The sequence below is a fragment of the Felis catus genome, chromosome A3 (assembly GCF_018350175.1).
Source record: "Felis catus isolate Fca126 chromosome A3, F.catus_Fca126_mat1.0, whole genome shotgun sequence".
Lineage (NCBI taxonomy): Eukaryota > Metazoa > Chordata > Mammalia > Carnivora > Felidae > Felis > Felis catus.
The window spans coordinates 20,469,605-20,492,307 of NC_058370.1; positions in this window are offsets into that span (position 1 = coordinate 20,469,605).

Consider the following 22,703-nt stretch of genomic DNA (forward strand, 5'->3'; position numbering starts at 1 on the left):
CCAGGAGCACTCTTTGCCGGCTTGTCACGGGCTCGCCACTTCTCTCTCCATGCAAGGCTCCAACCCAATAGAACCTACCCAGAGCATCCTTCCCGACCACACATCTTCATTTCTCTCTCTCTCTCTCCTCAAGTACTCACATCCACATATTTTATATTCCCAGTAACCCTTGTCACCATCTCCAATGAACTCATTTGCCCATTTATTTACTCGTCTACTATGAATCGTCCTGTTTACAGATGTATCCACAGCAAATATGTACCTGGCACGTAGCACGAGCTTAACACCTATTCGTTGAACAAATAAATGGCTTTCTAAAATGTATAACAGTTTCAGAGATCTGAGGGAAAAGTTGATAGAGATCATAAATATCACCCTGAACGGTAATAAAATTCCTAAATATAAGCCATAAAATAGAAACTGGGACGGGAAGGGGGGAAATAGGAAAGAAAGGGGAGGTGGTGTGGGCAATGTCTTCAGGAGACCCAATTAGGAACAGTGAGCAAAGTCAGACTGTGTGTTCTTTCCTTCGAAGATCTCTTTGCCTCCAGGGGCAGGTCAAAGTCAAGAATGGTAAACTTGGCTGGGGCGCCTGGGTGGCTCAGTCCGTTAGGCGTCCGACTTCGGCTCAGGTGATGATGTCTTGGTTCATGAGTTCGAGTCCTGCGTGGGGCTCTGTGCTGACAGCTCGGAGCCTGGAGCTTGCTTCGGATTCTCTGTCTCCCTGTCTCTCTGCCCGTCCCCTGCTCGTGCCCTATCTCTCTCTCTCTCTCTCTCTCTCTCTCTCTCTCAAAATAAATAAGACATTTAAAAATTAAAAAAAAAAAGAAGAATGATGAGCTTGGGGAAAGAAGTCTGTTATTTTAATCTGAAGAAGCAGAGATGGAAGGTCAAATAATTTGATCCAAAAAAAAGTGATAGGAAAGAGGCAATCAGATTAAAACATATGTTTTCTGTTTTGAGATGTATTTCGGTCACCGACAAGACGGAACTGATTCTGCTCTTGGGTCGCAGGAGTAGAGAGCCGGGGGCGGGGCAGGGGAGGGGAGGGGGGTAGAAATAAATAAACAAATGAAAGCCCCTTCGGAGGCTAGGGGCCCATACTCTTCCCCACCGTGTTTTCCAGGTTGGTTTTCTCTGGCTTAGTTTAGAGCCCTCAGAGCTGAATTTAGGTTCATACCAGAGCCTAAGGATGATAAGCCCAGAGCTGGCAGCCGCCTGAGGTTGCTTTGCTGGGAGAAGCCCCATCTCTGCCCACTTTTAAATAATGCTTGAAATAGCTCCTTTTTCAGACATAATTTCTCTTTTAATCACTTTCAGATTCTGCAAGGGAACCTTAAAAAGAGACGTCTTGAGTCTGACTTTGAAGTATGTTGTTTGCTTTTGGCCCACTGCAAATTAGCAGACATTTGAATTGTTGTTTGCTGTTAAGATTGTGTTTGGCGGTCTGTGTGGTTGCTGGGCAGGGTGAGAACAAATGCTCTGTGCATAAAACTGGTCCTTACACCGGTGTGAGGAGCGGGTACCCCAGCAGCACTGTGGGTGCCATTGCAGCCTCCAGCTCAGTCTCAACCGTACTTTGTCCTGGAAAACCCAAAACACATTTGGCCCTGAGCACTGTTTCCCTTGATTTTTAATCTTGCGAGCAATTTAAAGGAAATTTAATCCATATGTTTCTGATTCATTTAAATCACAAAAACATTGGGTTTTGAGAGTTATTTGATGTCCAAATGCCTTTTGAGACTTTTTAATAAACTTTCCAAGTCCTGTTGCTTTAAAAACACATACTCACGTTTTGCCAAGGGTGAATGGATTCAGGCTCCAAAGGATTTGGATTGAATTTAAAATACCGAACTCGTAAATTATGACCACGTTAAGATAAAGCCCGTGTCTACACAAGACCCAAGCAGCCCAATGGCAAGCCAAAACACCGGGGCGTCATCCAGATGTTGCATAATTTCCAATGCGTGGCAAGGCACCAATGAAACACCCCGGCTGGTGCACTCTCTTCCCCACCCGCCCACCCCCCTTCAGACGTTTGCCTTTACGGAGTTCGGGATGTGGGCGACAGCTGTCAATCCTGGCACGCTAGGAGGAGGTGATTTTAAAAGAGCCTCTCTGTCCGTGTGTGGATCAAAACGTTCACGGGATGGGGTGACGGTAAGGAAAGAACTTGTTCCTCTTTTTCAAAGCAGGTTGTGTTGAGCAAGTTGCGAGGTGTGGAGGGCTCAGAAAAGCCGCTGTCCAAATGTGTTGGGGGCACTCCTCGAGAGAGAGGGGGGAAGGTAGAGGAGGGGGTTAAAGATATGTCTGATACACTCTTCCAGGTGGAAGGAATAGATGGCAAGGCAAAACCAGTGAGAATAAAGGTCTTTATCATCCTTCCTCCTCCTGGGGACTGCCATATATGACATAAAGGCACCCACAGGTCCTCCATGAGATGATGCAATAATACTAAATGAACAACTAACTTCCATAGGCAATTAATAAGGGCCGGAGACTAATAATAATCAGACTAATAATAATAATATTAACAACTTCTAACTTGTATAGAGAGCTTTCATGATCCCTATATAATTCAATGATCATAACAGAAATAATAGTGATAATCCCTCATCACCATCATAATAATATCAGGTTGTCACAGGACAGCCCAGATGACACATAGTGTCTTAAGGGTTGTCAGATATTTACATGGAATCCTGCCAATAGTTTAGGAGGCGAGTGGTGTTCTTTCTCTAAGGGAGACCATCTACCGAGTGGTCACTGAGAAGAGTCAGTGACGCCGTACTGTGAACCAAGGCTGATCGGCCAGTGGTCCTTCCCCAGGGACGATCTGCACCCAGCGGGCATTTGGTGATGTCTGCAGACACTTTGATTGTCACAGCCGGGGTGGGTCATTGCTGGGGCGCAGTGTCCCTGGCATCTAGGGGGTGATGGCCAGAGATGATGCTCAACGTCCTATGACGCACAAGACCGATCCCTACAACAAAGAATTAGCCAGCCGCCCCGGTAAAACCCCGAGGTGGACCGAAGAACCGTGAAGCCTTTTGGCACTGGGTTCTAGGCTCTTTGTCGCTGACTGCAAGCAGAGTGGAATTGCAAACCGTCCCGACACCCGGAGCCCTGTCTATGACAGAGAGCAAAACTGTATGCGAGCGGTGGCTTCGAGCTCCAACACTCATCAGAGTCCCTGGGAACAACCGTTGGGACACGTCGCGGGGTCTCACTCCCGGAGATGCCGAGTCACGGGGCCCGGGAACTTGGGTTTCGCACCACTGCCGGTCCACCACCACACTTTCAGAATCACTGCCTCTGAACTCGGAGGCTGGTGTATGAAGGCACGAGGCCCTCCTGATACCGAACCCCAGGATCAGGAAGAACATGGCGTGCGGCCCTTGTGACACTTAAAGTACGAGGAAGCAGAGTGGAATCCGTGTCCTTTGCACCTCACTCTGCCTTGAAAGGGAGAGGAAACCTTGAAAGGGAGAGGAACTTGTTTGCGACCAAGCCTTGCTCCCAGTTCCACCAGCAGAAGAGGCTGTGAGGCTCCTATGGGGAGGAGGGGAGCTAGTGACGAGAGGGAGAGAGAGAGAGAGACAGAGAGAGAGAGAGAGAGAGACAGGCACATTCAATGACACTTCAGTGCTGGAGAACTGTCCCCACACAAGCGGGGCCTCTCTTTAGCAATCAAAAATGCCCTTCTTGGGGCGCCTGGGTGGCTCAGTCGGTTGAGCGACTGACTTCGGCTCAGGTCACCATCTCACAGTCCGAGAGTTCAAGCCCCGCGTCGGGCTCTGGGCTGATGGCTCGGAGCCTGGAGCCTGTTTCCGATTCTGTGTCTCCCTCTCTCTCTGCCCCTCCCCCACTCATGCTCTGTCTCTCTCTCTCAAAAATAAATAAGCATTAAAAAAATTTTTTTTCCGGGCGCCTGGGTGGCGCAGTCGGTTAAGCGTCCGACTTCAGCCAGGTCACGATCTCGCGGTCCGTGAGTTCGAGCCCCGCGTCGGGCTCTGGGCTGATGGCTCAGAGCCTGGAGCCTGTTTCCGATTCTGTGTCTCCCTCTCTCTCTGCCCCTCCCCCGTTCATGCTCTGTCTCTCTCTGTCCCAAAAATAAAAATAAACGTTGAAAAAAAAAATGTTTAAAAAAAAAATTTTTTTTCAAAAATGCCCTTCTTGACCACGTGATCCTCTCACTGTCCCTAAACCAATCTTCAGCGGCTCCCCAGTTCTCTTTGCTTCAGAACATTTACTACTATTGGGGAAAATATATATTTGAGCCTATTTCATGGTCTTTCCTCTGCCTTCCCCCACAGAATATAAAACTCATAAACGTCGGGACTTCAGATCTCCTAGTCATTGTGGTGTCTCCCACACGTAGAAGAACGCCTGACAACTGGTAGGCATTCTAGAAACATCTGCCGAGTGAATGCATGAAGCCCAACAAAAATTGAGGCAAACCTATGGATATTCCGGAACCTATATTTTTTTCACAATAAAGTTCTTCCCTTCCCTCTTCCTTTCCCATTCTCCCTCTCTCTCCCTCCATCCCTCCCTTTCTTTCTCTCTCTCTGTCTCTGTCTCTGTCTGTCTCTGTCTCTGTCTCTGCTGCTCTTCCCAGTTTCTTCATCTCATTGTTCTCTTCTTCAACCCCTTTCTCCCCGTAGGGTCCTCAACAGGCAAAGAAGGATGTGCTCCTCTGAGTGACTGGCAAACTATAAACCCTACGTTCCCAGGAAACTTAAGAGATCCGGGGCACCACCTTGGGCATTTCTCTGAAACTCCCCTTGTCCATTTCTGGGAAATACAACAAAATCACCCTGGAAAGAAAGAGAGCCTGTGCAACAAGCCAGGGCACCCAGAAGTGACAGCAATCATATCAACAGCAGCAGCAGGAGTGACTGGCATTTATAGAGTCCTTACATCTCATCTGGTCCCTGCAACAACTCTTTGGGCTAAATATCATCATTTTGCTCACTACTGAGAGAAATTGAAGCTCAGAGAGGTTTTGAAATTCTCCCAAGGGTAAGTCACTGGTATGTGGAAAAAATTGGGTTTTCAATTCTGGCATCTGATTCCAAGGTGTTCTTAGCCAAAACAGGAGATCAATAAATAGTTGGTGATTGACTGATTGATTGATTGATTGATTGATTCAAGCAGATTTCCAGGTTGAGGGTTGTCGCCATCTGTCCTCGTCTGTCATTGGGTTGTCATGTGAAATGAAGATTATTTATCTTTCTGGAGCCAGTCCTTGTCACTGATCTTTCAATAAAACTCTTGTCTAACCTGTCATATTAATGTTATTTTTGCCACTGAAAGTTTACGGAGTAACAAAGAAATGCTTCATTCTAATTACAAGCCCCAAAAAGAGGCTGTCTCCACAGGATGCTAGACATTCCACAGCTTTCCGATGGCCAAATGACATTTCCAGGGGAAGGAGAAAGGCAACTAAAATCAGACATAGACCTACACTTCTTCATCCACGTACCTTCCCAAGGAACCATGGAGCGACGGGACGATTTGGGTGACAAGGTTAACGTTGCCCCTTGTCATTTGACCCAGATTAATCCCTCCGATCCCGAGACCTCGGTTACTGGATTATGGCACGGAGACGGTGAAAGTTGGTCTCCAAGGAAAAGCAGGAACAAAACCTGCTGTGGTGTAGCTCTGGAGGCTCCCAATTTTGTCTTTGTTGGATACCTGGCCTGACATGATTTGCATGGAGAAGATACTCTTCTTTGAAATGTAAAGACTCCTGGGAGGATCAGCCACCCAACCCTGCCTTGCCCCGTCCACTTCCTGGTCCGCTCCCTCCATCGGTCTTTCCCGGCCCCATGACTCGTGACTCGTCCCCCTCGGCCCTCTGGGTCTCACTGGTGTTGCCCACTCAACCGCGTCCTTCCTCGTCTCCTCAAATCTTTCACCATTTTCTCCCTAGCCTCGCCAGCTAAGATCTCGTCAGCTCCAGTTTCTTTAACTTGTTTTATAAACATTACTCTATCGCTTGAATATGCTTAAATGTTATGCTTTCCCTATTCTTTTTTGTTTACCCACCACCGTTTTACCAGCTGCTGCCTCGATGACCTCATCCTCTCTTATTGTTTTCACATTCAGTGAGTTGCTGAGAATCCCAGGTCCCTATCTCCAGCACAGATCTCTGCGGCGAGCTGCAGACACCCCGTGAGCGCCAGCTGGTGTCCCAAACGCACCACAAACGTACCCTGGCCTCGCATTCTGCCCGACTCCCTCTTGCGCGGTCCCTCCCCCCCCCCCCCCGTGGTCTGAATCAGCTGAAGGAACCGATATTTACCCAGTCGCTTGAGCCGAAATCCGAGGATCACCCTGATTTCCCCCTTCACCCAATCTCAGCCTCCTGTTAGGTGCCACACCCTGCTGATTTGTCCTCGACATCCCCAAGCTTCCTCCTCTTTTCCCCCTTTGTCGCCATGGCGTTGGAGGACACGACCACCATCTCTCCCGTGGACCAGCGCAGTTGGTCCTGACCCGGGTCCTGTCCTTCCCCCTCGAATCCACCCTCAAAATGGTCACCGTGGCATTTTACCTGAAGTAAGTCTTTACCTTGATATTTGTTTGAAAGCGTCCAGCTGCTTCTTGGTTTTTTGACAAAACAGATCCCCAAGCTTCCCTCCCTGGGGTCCACCGCGCCATGGGCACACGTCTTCAAACTGTACAAGCTCTTGCTTATGGCCGCCCCTGTTTTCACGCGTCGACACTCCTGAATTTCCCACAGTTCCCTGGATGCTTCACAAGGTGCGTTACTCAGCATCCCTGTGTATGTTCATTTCTTTACCAGGAACACTCTTCTCTCCTTTTCCTCCAGATCTTTCATGTCCAGGTGTCAATCCCCTCTTTCTAGTGCCTTCCTACTAGTTAAATCGAGGGACCCTTCTCTAATCTCCCATTACCATTCTATGCTTTGCTGAATCCTAACATCCAACACGTGGCATAATAATTTTTTCTCTAGATAGATAGATAGATAGACAGATAGAGATATAGCTCTCTTATTGTCAAAATTCAATGAGATTCACAGAGCAAAGAATATCAACTTATTTTTAGATCTCCAGGCCTCGCATAATGGCCTCATAGCCAAGAGCACGGATTTTGCAACCGGGAAAACCAGGACGTGGGTTTGGGTTCTGCGACTCACTAGCCACGTAAAAGGGGTTTTGCACCTCTCGGCTTCAGATTCCTCATGTGCAGAGTGGAGTCACGGATAGTACTGAGCTCACCATGTTATTAGAAGGGTTCAATGAGAAATCCAGGCAGTATAGTTCGCACAGTCCCTGGAACATGGTGGTGGACATCAAATATTCAATAAATGGTTCTTCTTCTTAAAATTGTCATCCATATTTTGAACCGAGCTTCAGATGAATCTGTTTAAAGAAGTGGTGTCTTCCAGGAATGACAAGGGTCTTGTTGTTTTTGTGCCCTCGCCAGGACCTCGGTCACGGTCTCGTGAGCCACCGTGAGTCTGTACGCACATTGAGTCGCTGGGCCTCCTGGGAGAAATGGCACAAAAGAGTTACGCCCGTTCAGGTCCCTGACTCAGTGTGCCCTTCCCAAGGCAGCCTCTCCGGGTCCCACAACTAAAATCGCAACCCCTGACACTTGCTCTCCCCCCCCACCTCTGTTTCCTCCATTGCACCGCACCTGAGATCATTTTCTATTTTAAGTTGCTGGCTTATTAGCATCTGCCTACCCAGCTAGAATGTCTTAAAAGCAATGGCTTTGCCCCATTTGCTGATGTTCCCAGAAAATCCACACCTAAACAGTGCCTGGTACACGACAGGCACTCAGTTAATATTTCTTGAGCGAATGAATATATCAAAGTCCATTAAATCTGGGGGGACTTCAGGATTTCACTATCTTTATTTTTTTAAATTTTTTTTTCAACGTTTATTTATTTTTTTGGGGACAGAGAGAGACAGAGCATGAATGGGGGAGGGGCAGAGAGAGAGGGAGACACAGAATCGGAAACAGGCTCCAGGCTCGGAGCCATCAGCCCAGAGCCCAACGCGGGGCTCGAACTCACAGACCGCGAGATCGTGACCTGGCTGAAGTCGGACGCTTAACCGACTGCGCCACCCAGGAGCCCCAGGATTTCACTATCTTTAAAAGGTAGCAGAGACCCCAATATCTCTGTGGGTTATATCTATCACTACTTACCATACAAAAAAGTGCAATTGAGGAAAAATTAAAATAAAATCGGAGTCTCAAAGAGACTTAGTAATTTGAGAGAGAGGACCTCGCTGAAGAAGTTGACGTACTGGTTCCTACTGAGGCACCAGAACTGAAATAAGCCGGAAAAACAAGTTTAGGAGGAAAAAAACATTCTCTCTCCAAGAGATGCCATTGAAGCGGGAGTCAGGTTTTTTTAGGGGAAATTGTTTCAGAACTTAAAAATGGAATAAAAGATTTGAAAAAGTGAGGAGTCACTGCTGAGATTCGAATTGGTGTTTGGAAAGACAATTTAGAAGAGGCATGGGCGCAAACATAAACACAGGAGAATTATAATTTTTAAAGGAGGTTCACGGGGGAAACAAGACAACTTAGAGAACAGATACAAGAGTCTTAACGAGTAATTAGCAGGAGAACCGAAAGGAGAATGGGAAATAGGGAAAAAGTAACACAAAGTGCAGCACCTGCGGGTCTAGTCTTTGGATGGAAAAGGTTGGCTGAGCGGCAGGCGAGACTAATGAGAAAAGACAGACACTCGGGGTATTTCCTGAAATCCCCCAGACTTCAAAGGTAAAGGGAGATCCTTACAAGTTTTCAGAAAGAAAACAAGATTTTTCAGCAATGTTTACCCCTAGCATTCAGGCTAGTAGCTTGCGGGGAGCAAATGTTGAACATGTAACCCACCGAAGCCTTCGTTGGCAGAGAACGGGGCTAAAGGACTCCGACAGATGAGATTTATTTTGAAAAGCAAACGAAGCACAGGGCTGCAGACCCATCAACTGCAGGGAAGTTTACTTGCTCTTAGAGGAAAGGCTGGAGCCTTTTCTAAAAGGGAGGGTGCCCCTGAGGTCATGGCTCCCCATCTGAAAATCATTGATTGGTGAACCACAGTTACATATGGGAGCGTTTTCACTTGCGCATATCTTCATTCATCGATTGACTTAACTTGTGTTTATTGAGCAGCCACTACATGTGCCAAGCTCTGAGGATGGATCTCTGAAAAAGACAGACGAGGTTCCTGCCTTTATGGGGTTTCTGTTCGGGTCGAGGAGACACGGAAGCAAGTGAAGACATTAGCAGACAAGATAATTAAAGACTGAAATCGATCTGATCCAGGAAACAGAGTGATATGGAGCAGAGGACGTAGGGCTATCAATACGGGACAGGGCAATCAGAGGAGGAGGTGACATTAACCGGAGCCCTGAACCAACGAATGAAAGAGCACGGGTCAGAGGTGTCCAGGTGGAAGGGACAACAGAGGAGAAGGCTCAGAAATAAGGCGAGAACAAGAAGACTGCTGAGGGTAGGATGGTAAGGCGGCAAGAGGAAAGGAGATGCAGACAGAGAAGGACAGCAGCAAGATGACATTGTCGGGGGAAACAAGGCAAGATCCAGCCTACCAGGGTCACCTGCTTGTGCACCTGGACCTTCATGGCTGGCGGAAGGGGTGTCTGCCCCCCCCCCAGCTGGCTCTGTCCTGGACCACCGGGGCCTGGGGTGCAAACCCCAGAAGAGGGGGCGGAGGCGTCTGTGGTGGCTGTCACACCTGGTGAAGCTGTCATCACGGAGCATTAGCATAAGAAAGGGAGGCCCCTTGTGTTTGGGCTTGTCACCCTGCCGTGACAGGGTGCACAAATGTGGGCAGGCACAGGGAATGGAGGCCGTCAGCATCCGCGCTGACAATGTTGGGTACCACTGCTGTCAGTCTGGGGCTGGGGCTGGCCCGCCCCCACTACCCACGCTGCCATTAGAAACAGCAGCTACTCGCCCACTGCTTTTATTCCCACACAATGTGTCAATAGTCCCTTGGCAGGTCTTTGCTGAGAGACATGGGCGGGGCACACCTGCTCGCTGGGGCAGAAGAGTCTGGAGAACGCCACCTCCGTTCCATACCAGATCTGGGGACCCCTCTGCCCGCGCCCCCAGGACGCTCAGCCCTCTGTGCCCTGGACTCAGGCAGACGCCCAGTACTTCTTGACCTCACGTCCCCTTCGTGGTTTACCAGCTGAGACTAAAACACGCGGGCAAATAAATACCACGTTAGGCGGAGCCAAAGCCGACTCGAGATATGGGTTTGCTCCTAAAGGAAAGCTTTTAAGTGGATCAGGAAATCAGGTTATGTATCCGTTTATGTCAAGACCTCCCTTTGCATCTGGCCAACCTTTCCGTTACGACCAAAAACGGGATGCTCCGATGCTCTATGAAGCTGGAAAAGCCTAGAACAGAATAGAGGTTGGTGGGGAGCCCAGTGTTCACCGAGACTTCTCTACAACCAACATGGCGGCAGCAGCGAATCCACCACTGGGCACAAAGTACTGGCGATCGCTTCCAACGAGGTAGGAACTTGACTTTGCACTGCCTCTTCAACGGTCCCAAAACCCTAAAAGGGGAAGCACAGGCGCCTGCCGCTAAAGGGCCTAAGGTCAAGGTCATGGTGAGTGAGCAGCAGAGCAGGGCTGTCCCTCAGGTGGTCTGTCTTGCTTCTCCTTCAATCTCAGGACAACCCAGTGGGTGGGGGGAGGCGGCCGCTGCCAGGACTCAACCTAGACCTCGCTCTTTCGCTTTCCTGGAAGCGTCTCGATTCTTCATTTTATACCAGCTGGGTTCCCTGTGGCCAGCTCCTCATTCGGATCTTGTGATTCTGTTCGCTGTGTGCTTTTTCCAGATGTTCGACGACAGGCAGACCTCGGCTTTACAGCGAAGCCAGATACAAGTGCAGGCATGAACTGCGGCCCCAGCCCAAGACACCGCACGCCATCCGTTCCACAGACCATCCGTTTTCCTGAAGCTCACGCTCTGCTCGCTCCCAAGACAAGGGGAGGAGGGGACACACCATTTCGTGCTTGCCAAATTCGCACAGTCGCTGAGCTAGAAGGCCCGTCGGGACCACCCCATGCAGCCCCCTCATTTCACAGCTCAGGAAACAGGACCCCAAGGTTAAGTAACTGCCCTGAGGTCGCACAACCTATTAACGGCAGAGCCCACGTGGGAATTCCCAGACCCCGGAAACAGCAAGCAGAGTGGAAAAAATATATGAGATGCCTCTGGGATCTGGGGTCCGTGGTCTGGGGGGTGTTCGTGGAAATCACCCCTTGAGGCATTGCCTCAAGTTCGCTTCGTGCCTGCTGTACCCGGCTGCAGTGCCCACTTACGGTGCGTAGCCCAGTGCTGGCATTTATAGGGTTGTCCCTGAAGAGCTGCCGCTGGCAGGTATGGGGACCGGCTGAGGGGCAGAGTCCCGCAGGAAGCTTCTGGAACGCCTGTTCCTGAAAACTTTAGCGTTCGCTGCACAACTTCAATAGCCAGCAGCAACCAGGATCTATTGAGCAGTTACTGCCTAACATCCCTAGCGCGTGATGAATGCCCCTAAAGCGGTGGCGGGGGGAGAGGTTTGGGGAGGATATCTAAGCAAACAAACGTGTAAAATGTGACTTTGGTGAATACGGGCTCGTGTTTCTTTCTTCTTGGTAATTATAAGACGTCTCAAAGCGTCGAACGTACAGGGGCCCCCGGGGTGGCTCAGTCGGTTGAGCGCCTGACTCGATCTCAGCTCAGGTCATGGCCTCGCGGTTTGTGAGATTGAGCCCCACGTTGGGTTCCGCACTGAGCCTGCTTAGGATTCGCTTCTGTGTGCGCCAGGGCTCCTACACATCGCTTACTCAGCTTGGGATGAGCCGGCAGCCAGTTGGGATTTTTTTTTTCTGCTGGAGTCCTCAGTTGGTGACCACAGCCGGGAGGACCAGAGAATTCTGGGGAAACAGAGGCGGCTCAGGGTACTTGACCACGGCCATGGGATTCTAAGACAGGAGAATCCACACACCATGTCCACAGCACTCAAGCTTACCAAGAATGAGCCTCCCACGAGAAAGACAAGGCGGAGCTCGTGCTGGAAGGTTCTGTACAGGGCGGAGCTCGCCGGAAGGGGGCCGCTTCCCCCCAAACTTACTCTCCCCCTTTGCACTCCCTGGGTGAATGGCTGGGTTCTGTTGCTATGAAGGTACAGTTGAAGGCAAACTGCAGCCTCCGGCTGAGTGAGGTCACTGCATCAGTCTGGAACCGTAAGAGTTAAATGCCACAAGCCACGCGTCTTCAAGCTAATGCGCATTGAACTACACTGATCACACTTTACAAACCTGCACAGTTCCCTGGCGCTTCTCCCGGCAGGAGCCTACTCAGTATGAGACACCAGGAAGTAAACCCCCATTGTGACCCTCCCTCTCCCTTCAGCAAAATCAGGACTTAGGAAAGGTCTCCTGCTAAACACCAACATTGCTGTAATTTGAGCCCCCTCTCGCTTCCCGTTCCCTGAAACACAGAGCCCTTGTCCCTCTAAGGTAGAGTTTGCCAGGGGATTCAAGACCTCAAGCACAACCCAAACGGACAGCAATCATGGTGTCCGCAGAGACAAGGAGCTTGGGCAAAAAACAAGGGTGGGGAGCCGATAACAAACCCAGCCTCGTGTCGCAGCTTCTCACCGACTTGTTTTCTTTCTCTCACCATGCTGGAAGGTCTAGAGGGCAAGGACTGTCTTGTTCATTGCCGGATTCCCACTGTGCCTGCATAGTGGCTCGCACACAGCAGGCACTCAATAAATATTTGTTTAATGATGGAGCTGAGCTCCAAACGAAGCCAATTCATGCAGAAGGCTCTGTTTTCGCCCAGTGGTGAAGCAGCGGTAGGAAGGAGAGTGGACTGAGGGTAGAGCACACGTCCAATTCAGCGACTCCTACTAATTGGAGTTACCTGGATACGTTGGTTATGTAGTGAAATGAGATTGCAAAAGATCGTACCTGGTTGTTCAGAGTACACAGCTACGCTAACAAGCCAAATGCTCGGGTCCTCGTTTCTGTTCACCACAGGACTTATTCTTAGATCAGATCCTGCTTCCCCCATCCCAGTTCCGCGACAGACACTGAGACTCTTTTCCAGAAGGCTCTGTTCGGTCTAGTCCTCACCTAATTCAGGTACAAAAACCATCCATTCTTCAACATTGGTTCTTACTGTTGAATGGCATCTGGAAATAGACTTGCTACCATGAAAGTATGGTGGAGAGCTACTTCTGTGAGCCGCACATTCTCCCTTTGCTTCTCCAAATCCATGATTTGCCCTTCTCCACCCTTCTCTGCACTCCGGACGCTGGTCTCTGGGGACTACACCATTGGGCTCTCTTACTCCCTGGCTTCCAGTGGAAGTGGGTCAATGGAAGGCACAGCAGATGACTGGGGAGTGACAGGAAAGCGAGATTATGATATTTATTCCCCCAGATCCCTCTCTGCTGGGCCACTGTGTAGCCGTGGCTGTGTCCCTTTACCAAAAACCACAGCCACCCTCCTACAGTTATAGCGCCCTAATTTCCACTAGCAGCCCATTCTCCTTGTCTCTTCGGCCTCGGGGTTACAATGCTTCCATCTACTACTGTTTTCCACTTGTCCATCATTTTTGGTCGTCTTGACCCTAATCACATTCCTACCTATAGTTCCTTACACTCTCTCCAACTGTCTCCCACCCTAGCATGCCATCTGTTTCCTCTGAGGGCCCGGACTAGACACAGCGGAGCCACAGAGTTGTAGCCTTTATTTTTCATTCCATCTTCCTCACACAGCCCATATAACCCGAGATTCTTTTGAGTTCTACCGTTTCTCTACTGGGAGTAGAACTTTACCTTATATGCCAACTCTGTTCCCTTCATCCACCAAATTTCGGTGGATAGATTCCAGCGTAGCATCTCATCATGTAAGGTCCCAAGAGCTGATGTCTTCGGACCATGATGCCATGCTTGGCTGGACTACACCATTATCCAATTCTGATGTTGCTCATGCTCTACTTCTCCCACAAGCTGGAGTCCTTTGGTACTGACGTCTTTACGGATCTCACTGTCCATGAACATAAATAGGTCTCTTTCTATGGTTTTCTTTTATAACCTTTGGTAAAGTGCTACCATTTTTCCCTAACGTACAGCACATCGTATCCCTGAGTCATTTGTAGCCCCCGTTTGCTGTTCAAAATAACACGCATTTTGTATTATAGTTTCTAATTGTTTATGATCTATAGAAACATTGATTTCATATTCAGCAGCACTCTTCATCTCTCTTAGTAGTAGTAATGGTCATAAGCAGATTACCTCAGAGCTTCTACAACAGAATAAGATGATAGAATGTAAATCACCACGCCTAAGTCTGTAAGTCAGCTGTGCAAGGATAGGACCGGAAAACACGGCTGCGACACAAAGAGGCACTGAAGTTGATGGTAAGCTCTAGGAGACGCTCATGCAATGAGGAAGATGAGCAAGAGATTCAACCTTGGGCTTCATCTGCAGTGTCTACAGCTCCACGGTGGTTTACCCCTTTGATACGAGTGTCCCGTGCTGGCCAGAGGACTCCGGAGCATTCTCTGACAGACGTTTCAAAATAGGCTTTGCTAACACCCAGCATCAGTTTGGGGTAGATGAAACAGCTGGAAGCCATGAAGGAACGGCTGCTGTTTTTCCAGGGGGCTCATAAGACGTAGGACCTTTTGGTAGCCTTATTGAAATAATTAGCACCATCAAGCAGGAGAGGAATTAGATACCGTTATAGGATTCCAAAGGGTCAATAAGAATACTTAACAGGGAAATTGGGTTTGTTTAATATAATGAAAACCTCTCAGATAAGTGAAGTGCTTTGTAATGAACTAAACCCCCTCACAAGGTGCTGAGTTCTTCCTCATTTGTTGTGCATTCGAAGATGGATTGCCAATCACCCAAGATGCTATGGGTGAAAAGGTGCACTCGGAAGAGAGCTCTAAGAATGTCTGTTCAGGGGGCGCCTGGGTGGCTCGGTCAGTTAAGCGTCCAACTTCCGCTCAGGTCATGATCTCACGGTTTGTAGGTTCGAGCCCCGCGTCAGGCTGTGTGCTGACAGCTCGGAGCCTGGAGCCTGCTTCCGATTCTGTGTCTCCCTCTCTCTCTGTCCCTCCCCTGCTCATATACTCTCTCTCACTCTCTCTCTCTCTCTCTCTCTCTCTCTCCCCTGCCTCTCTCTTTCTCAAAAATAAACATTAAAAAAAATTTTTTTTAAATAAAAAAGAATGTTCAGGCTCCTTCAAATTCCAAAATTATGTGAACTCACAAATAAAGAGTTACTGCCCTGTATCTACACATCACCTGGTACACACAGACCAAGTATCCTAATTAGCATGGATTCAGTGTTGTGTCCCAAGAGTGGCTTATATGATGTTAAATAGATTTAGTAGCAAAACAAAACAAAACAAAACAAAACAAAACAAAACAAAAACTATTGCATTTAATTCAAAGATGTAATTTGTCTGTTAGGTGGTCACATTGGAAGTTTTATTCCAAACCATTTTCTAGAGCAAAGGTTAAAGATTTTCATTCAGTCTCCAGAAATTCTGGTTGGCCTTCATAATTCATAAGTTTGTGTAGTGTGGCACACACTTAAAAATGTCCTTTGAAAAAAAATACATATATATTATTTTCAATATAGATACATATTTTTCCCAAAGGGGAATACACACACACACACACACACACACACACACACACACACACACATAATGTGAAAGCCAGAACTGCTTTCAATCTGCCTGTGGGGAGACTGGAAGGGAAGGAAAGGGAAGGCTTCATTTTCCCTTCATCCGTCAGTACCTGTCTTAACTTTGAGAACGCTTGCGTAGGCAGGACCCTTGGTAACCACCTGGAGGAGGTTTCCCTAGACGCTTGGCCCCACCCAGTGAGGGCTTGAATTCCTGAACTCTTTAAGAGATGACATACTTTTTAGATGATAATGAGTATTGTACGCCTCGTTTTTTTTTTTTAAATATAAGAGATTTGGGGAAGGAAAATCTCTTAGAATGCCCCACATCTAACAAATGAATTTGACTTTCTCTTTCTTTCATGCCCTTATCTTACGTAGTTGTAAGTTAGCATAGTTTTAACTATACGATATGGTTATGTATAGGCGTAGGTTACTTTCCCGCTAAAAGTCTAACCTAGGTTTGTTTCGATTTGCCGTTGTCTACAGATCGTTCTTTTAATTGTGAAATACGTAAACAAGCAAGCATACTTGTGTTCCAATAAAGCTTTAGGTACAAAAGCAAGTGGCAAGTGGAGGGCTGTAGTTTCAACACCAAAAGTATAATCAGTGAAAAGGGGGAAAAACATACTTTGGAGCTCATCAAAATTAGAAACTTCAGCTCTGTGACCTATCCTGTTAAGAGGTTGGGGAAATAAGTTATGGACGGAGAGAAAATATTTGAAACTCATACATCTGACAAAGGATTAGCAACTATAATACATAAAGTACTCTCAAAGGTCTCGAAACCAGCAATCGGTTAGAAAATAAGCAAAGGACATGAACAGAAACTTCGTTGAAAAGGGTGGGCATATGGCCAAGAAGCACATTCAGAGACGTTCAACTTCACGTGCCATTCTGGCAGATGCAGACTCAACCCACGATGCGATATTCACACACACCTACCAGAATGGGTAAAAGGTGGGTTTCTTTGAATTGTTCTAAGACCAGACGCTGTTAAGACGCAGAGAAAATGGATCACTTCTGCTTCGCTGGAGAGAATGTAAAATGGCACCACCACTCTGGAAAACAGTATGGCGGTTTCCTATAAAGCGAAACAGGAAATGGTCATAGATCCCGTCGACTGCACTCTTGAGCATTTATCCCAGAGAAACGAAAACTCATGTTCACACAGAAACCTGCACGTGACTATGTATGACAGCTTTTATCATAATAATTAAAATCTGGGAACAAACCAGATGACCTTTAACGGGTGACTAGCGAGACACACTGGTACATCCAGACCACGGAATACTGCTCAGCAGGAAAAAGGAAGGGCCTGGTGATAGATGCGGCAATTCCGATTAATTCTCATAGAATCATGCCGAGTGAGAAAACATCCGAATGGTCACAAATGGTAAGATTCCACTCATGGAACATTCTGGACGTGACAAAATTATAGGCATACCTCAGAGGTATGGCGGCTCCAGTTCCAGACCACCACAATAAGGCAAAGAGCCTAGTAGAGTAACTCAAATGGATTTTTTGGCTTTCCAGTGAATATATAAGTTATGTTTACCCTATATATTTTAATCTCTTAAGTGCCCAATAGCACTATATGTAGAAAAAAGAAATCAAGTGTGTATACCTTAATTAAAAAGTACTTTATTGCTAAAAACAATGCTAACCATCTGAACTCTCAGCAAGTTGTAATCACTGATCACAGACCACCATAACAAATATAACAGGAATGATCAAGTTTGAAATATTGCAAGAATTACCCAAATGTGACACAGAGACACAAACTGTTGGAAAAATCATACTGACAGACTTGCTCAAAACAGGGTTGTCTCAAACCTCTTTTTTTTTTTAATTTCCCTTCTTTAATTGGAAAACGTAGTGTCTCTACAAAATTTAACATGTCAATTTAAAGACAAATCCCAGAGCTCTATTTAAATGTTTTATATCTTTAAATAAGTTCTTTATATTAAATATAATTTATTGTCAAACTGGTTTCCATACAACACCCAGTGCTCATCCCCACAAGTGCCCTCCTCAATGCCCATCACCCATTTTCCCCTCTCCCCCACAGCCCCCCATCAACCCTCAGTTTGTTCTCTGTATTTAAGAGTCTCTTATGGTTTGCCTCCCTCCCTCTCTGAAACTATTTTTTCCCCTTCCCTTCCCCCATGGTCTTCTGGTAAGTTTCTCAAGTTCCACATATGAGTGAAAACATATGATATCTGTCCTTCTCTGACCGACTTATTTCACTCAGCATAATACCCTCCAGTTCCATCCACGTTGCCGCAAATGGCCAGATTTTATTCTTTCTCATTGCCAAGTAGTATTCCATTGTATATATAAACCACATCTTCTTTATCCATTCGTCAGTTGATGGACATTTAGGCTCTTTCCATAATTTGGCTATTGTTGAGAGTGCTGCTATAAACATTGGGGTACAAGTGCCCCTATGCATCAGCACTCCTGTATCCCTTGGGTAAATTCCTAGCAGTGCTATTGCTGGGTCATAGGGTAGATCTATTTTTAATTTTTTGAGGCACCTCCACACTGTTCTCCAGAGCGGCTGCACCAGTTTGCATTCCCACCAACAGTGCAAGAGGGTTCCCGTTTCTCCACATCCTCGCGGGCATCTATAGTCTCCTGATTTGTTCATTTTAGCCACTCTGACTGGCGTGAGGTGGTATCTCAGTGTGGTTTTGATTTGTATTTCCCTGATGAGGAGTGACGTTGAGCATCTTTTCACGTGTCTGTTGGCCATCTGGATGTCTTCTTTGGAAAAGTGTCTGTTCATGTCTTTTGCCCATTTCTTCACTGGATTATTTGTTTTGGGGGGTGGAGTTTGGTGAGTTCTTTGTAGATTTTGGATAGCAGCCCTTCATCTGATATGTCATTTGCAAAAAAATGTAGCATCTGCAAAGTGCAATAAATCAAGGTATGCCTGTAGACAAAAGGAGGACAGACCAGTAATCACCAAGGGTTAAGGATGGGACATGGGTGGGGTTGGGAGCAGGAAGGAAATAGATATGACTATAAATGGGCAACAAGATCCTTGTTCTGTGTCTTGACTGGGTGGTGGGTACACAAACCTGTACATGTGGTAAAACTGTACACACACACACACACACACACACACACACACACATACGCACTGGAGTATAAGTAAAACTGAGGCCATCTTAATGAAGATCAGTGAATTGTATTTATGCCAAAATCTTGGCTGTGACATCGTAGTATGGTTTTGCAGCATATTACCAATAAGGAAGCTGAGTAAAGAGTATGTGGGATCTCTCAGAATTATTTCTTATACTTGCATGTGAATATCCAAGTATCTCAAACTAAAAAGTTTAAATAAAAAGGGGTGGAGGGAAGGCCCAAAGAAATAGATTTTTACTGCCAGTGATGAAGAGATATGGACATACAGGTGGCCCCGGAACACAATGATTAAAGGACCCACAGCCATGGATGAACTCACAGCATGAGTCAGTGTAATGGCGAAAGTATTTTTCAAACATTAAGCCTGTTCGTTTTAATTCTTCCCTTAAATCATGTGTCCTTGCTGTCTTCTGCTCTAAGGTGGGAATTTATCATGCCAGGGCAGACATTAAACTTGAAATGTAAGTTTGGGCAAGACAGCAGATGTTCTATATCCTTTTAACATCTCCAGAATCAAACCTAGAGGAATCAGATGTAGGGCGGCTCCTCTGGTGAGAAGGCGAGAAGTGTTCAGGGGATTTCTGTCTTGGATAGCTTCCATTTACCCTGCCAAGTTCACTCTCTACCTCTGTTCTGTACCCCAGGAGACTAACTCCTATGGGATCCATCAACCGATCCCCTTGTCCTTGGCTTCTGGTTGGGTTCAGCCACTTGGTGAGCAGCCAGAGAGCAGCAGATTGGAGGAGAGTGAGGTTGGGTGTATGTCCACATAGCTCCCTCACTGCCGAGGTATCCCAAGAGGGCTATGTTCCTCTATCACCAGCCAGAAACCTTGCCAGACCCCCCTTAGCATGCTGTTATCCAACTCCGTGCAGTTACTCTGGTGACTGGTCCCTCCCTTTGCCCCTTTAGACCTAGAGGCGGTATCAGCTAGCCACCCACTGTTGCTAGCCCCAGGACACTGCCTTATCCCTTGTTGTTTCCTTAAATCGATGCTTTTGGAACCTGTCCCTTTGCCAAACTCTCCCCAAACTTCTCTTATCCCATTTGAGGGTGTCGTTTCTTTTATTCAGGGGCCTTCGAAGATAAAATATCTCTTCTCCGCCAATCCTGCTGGACCACTAAGCTTGTTGCCCTAAGGTAGTAAGGTAACTACTTAGAAGAAATTTTTAAAAATCCTTTTGGTTCCAGTTTGTGGAGAGAAGGGAAGCAGAGGCAGACTTAGGTGGCAATACCATAGTCAAGCAGATATTTGGTAAATGACACCTGCTAGACAATTCATTGTGTTAGCCCTGCATTTAGATTTGTATTTTTATGCATTATCGCATTTAACCTTTATACTGAGGATTGCATGATAATTTATAGGTGATAGAACACAAGCTTAGAGGCAAAGAAACCCACCTAAAATTCACAGCAAACAAATGGTGTACTTGGGACTTAAGCCTTGGTCTTTCTGACTACCGAGCCTGGGTACGTTTTGCTTCTCTGTATCAAGTTGCCGGTGAGATAGGTTTTATGACCAGTCTTCCTCTCTTGCCTTGTAGGCCACCTTCCCGTGTGCTCACCTGATTTCTTTGTATGCAGAGAGGGCAAGCTCTCTTCCTCCTCCTCTTAACAGGACACTAATCTCATGGGATTAAGGCCCCACGCTTATGCCCTCATTTAACATTAATTACTTCTGTAAAGCCCCCATCTCCAAATCCAGCCGCACTGGGATTAGGATTTCGATGTGTGAATCTGGTGGGACATAAACACTCAGTTCATAGCAATTACCCCGGTTTAAAAAAAAAAAAATGTGTAGCCATAATGACTCGTTTCATTTTTAGAAGCTCAAAAAAGCATACCTTTTATAAAAGTTTTCAGCTCAAATTAAAGCCTGGAGCTCCCTTTAATACATTGGCAAGAAACCCAATGTTTTCCTCTTGGGGCTTTCCACTTTCCCTTTTCCTAATTTTGAAAACACCTGGGGCTCAAGCAGTCCAAAGGATCCCACAGCACGAGGCCGGTCCACGATGCCCACTTCTCGCCATGGCCTCTCGGTGACCTGTCGAAAGCTGAAAGGCATCCACATTCCCAGGATGTGGACGGTCCACTCCGTGGTGGTGCAGTGAGGGTGCAGAGGGAGGACTGGGAACACGGACATCATCACCTCCCATCATCTTTCATCACCGACCGTCAGCTTCCTGATGACCTCCTGCTAAAGTCCCCAAAACGCAAACTCAGAACATGTCTAAGCTTTATATTGCCCGTAGAAAGGAAAGAGGAAGCGGGTGAAGAAAGGATGGAATCAAAAGCAAATCAGCAGAAAAACAATAAAAATAAAAATAAAAAATGAAACAGCTGTGGTTTAGAAAGCAAACCTCAGAGGCACAGTTTTTATCTTCAATAGACCGGCTCCAAAATCCAAACATGAGAATGGCCCGGTCACAGATTTATTAAGAAAAGAGTACAAAAAAGCACCTTGCTCCACAAGGCAGAAGCACTGCAATTGTGTGGGTCGGATGAAACTCGTAAGTCAAAAGACTACTGGTCGTCTTCCCATTCAGTCTTGAGTATGTCTTGAATCATCATTCAAACTCTGTGTGTGTGTGTGTGTGTGTGTGTGTGTGTCTCCCTCTCTTATGTCTTTCTTTCTCTCTCCTGCATGCACGCACACGTGCTTACACACACACACACACACACACACACCACTGGAGAAGACATTTCATAATACTGGGTGGCAGAAACAGGAAATAGAATTTACAAGGTCTTGAATAAAAGATGAACCCACCTGTATCCAAAAAGGCCCATCCTTTTCCTTTCCAACACTCTATTATAAAGGTGCACGTAGACAAAAGACCCCCGAGAGTCCACCCGTCAGATGGGTTTCAAGAGGCGTAGGTGAAACTTCCGAGTGACAAAGTCCCGAGCTGCACATGCTGGGTTCCAGGGGCTACAAAGAAAGCCTTGTCTTGGTCTGTGACAGGCTCAGGTGAGTGGAGGCAACAGCCACAGACACACAAATGCCACCACACCGCAGATGACAAAGCTAAAGAATGAAGTGATCTGGGGGACCAGAGGAAGGGGTTTTTAACTACCCCTGATCAGTCGAGAAGGGCTCCTCAAAGGACATATGTCTGAGATAAATCTTAAAGGGTGGATAGGAACCTGTTCCTTTCCCACAAGAATCTCGTCTTCACACTGCTTTTAGATACTTCCTGAAGTCAGCATGGGCACATGCATGCACACACACACACACACACACACACACACACACACACACTAAACTCATATGAAAGTTTATGTATCTCATAAAGGTAAAAGCTCCAGTCTTTGCTAATTATCCATCCCTTCCTGGGGACCAGATGAAAATTCCTCCCAGGAGCCTTCATAAAGAAGACAATGTATGATATAATAAACACCATTTTACAGGGTCATTAAAATGGATAGAACCATAAGCTTCATAGGTCTGTTTCTTATCAGACCCTCAATATAGATCATCAAAAAGCCATTCATTAAAAGCAGATCTATAGGGAGCTAGCAAAATGTCCAAGATGCCCAGCTTTCTGTTGGCCTACTTTATTCCGAGGAAAATCTTAGAATATTTGAAGAAGAGGTGGATTGCGGACCCTCCCAGAAAGCGATACCTCTTGGGGCTTGGCGCTTGTGAGGAAGTTACCCTGTGTTGCACTTTTGACGATGACCCAAGTGCCAAGGGCAGTCACACCCGGAGCGTAAACATCATATGTGAACATCAAAACGGTAAGGAGGGATATGAGCTCCCCTGGATGGACAGAACAGCCAAGAATCTGTTGTCATAGACCAGATTAACGAGGACTGAAT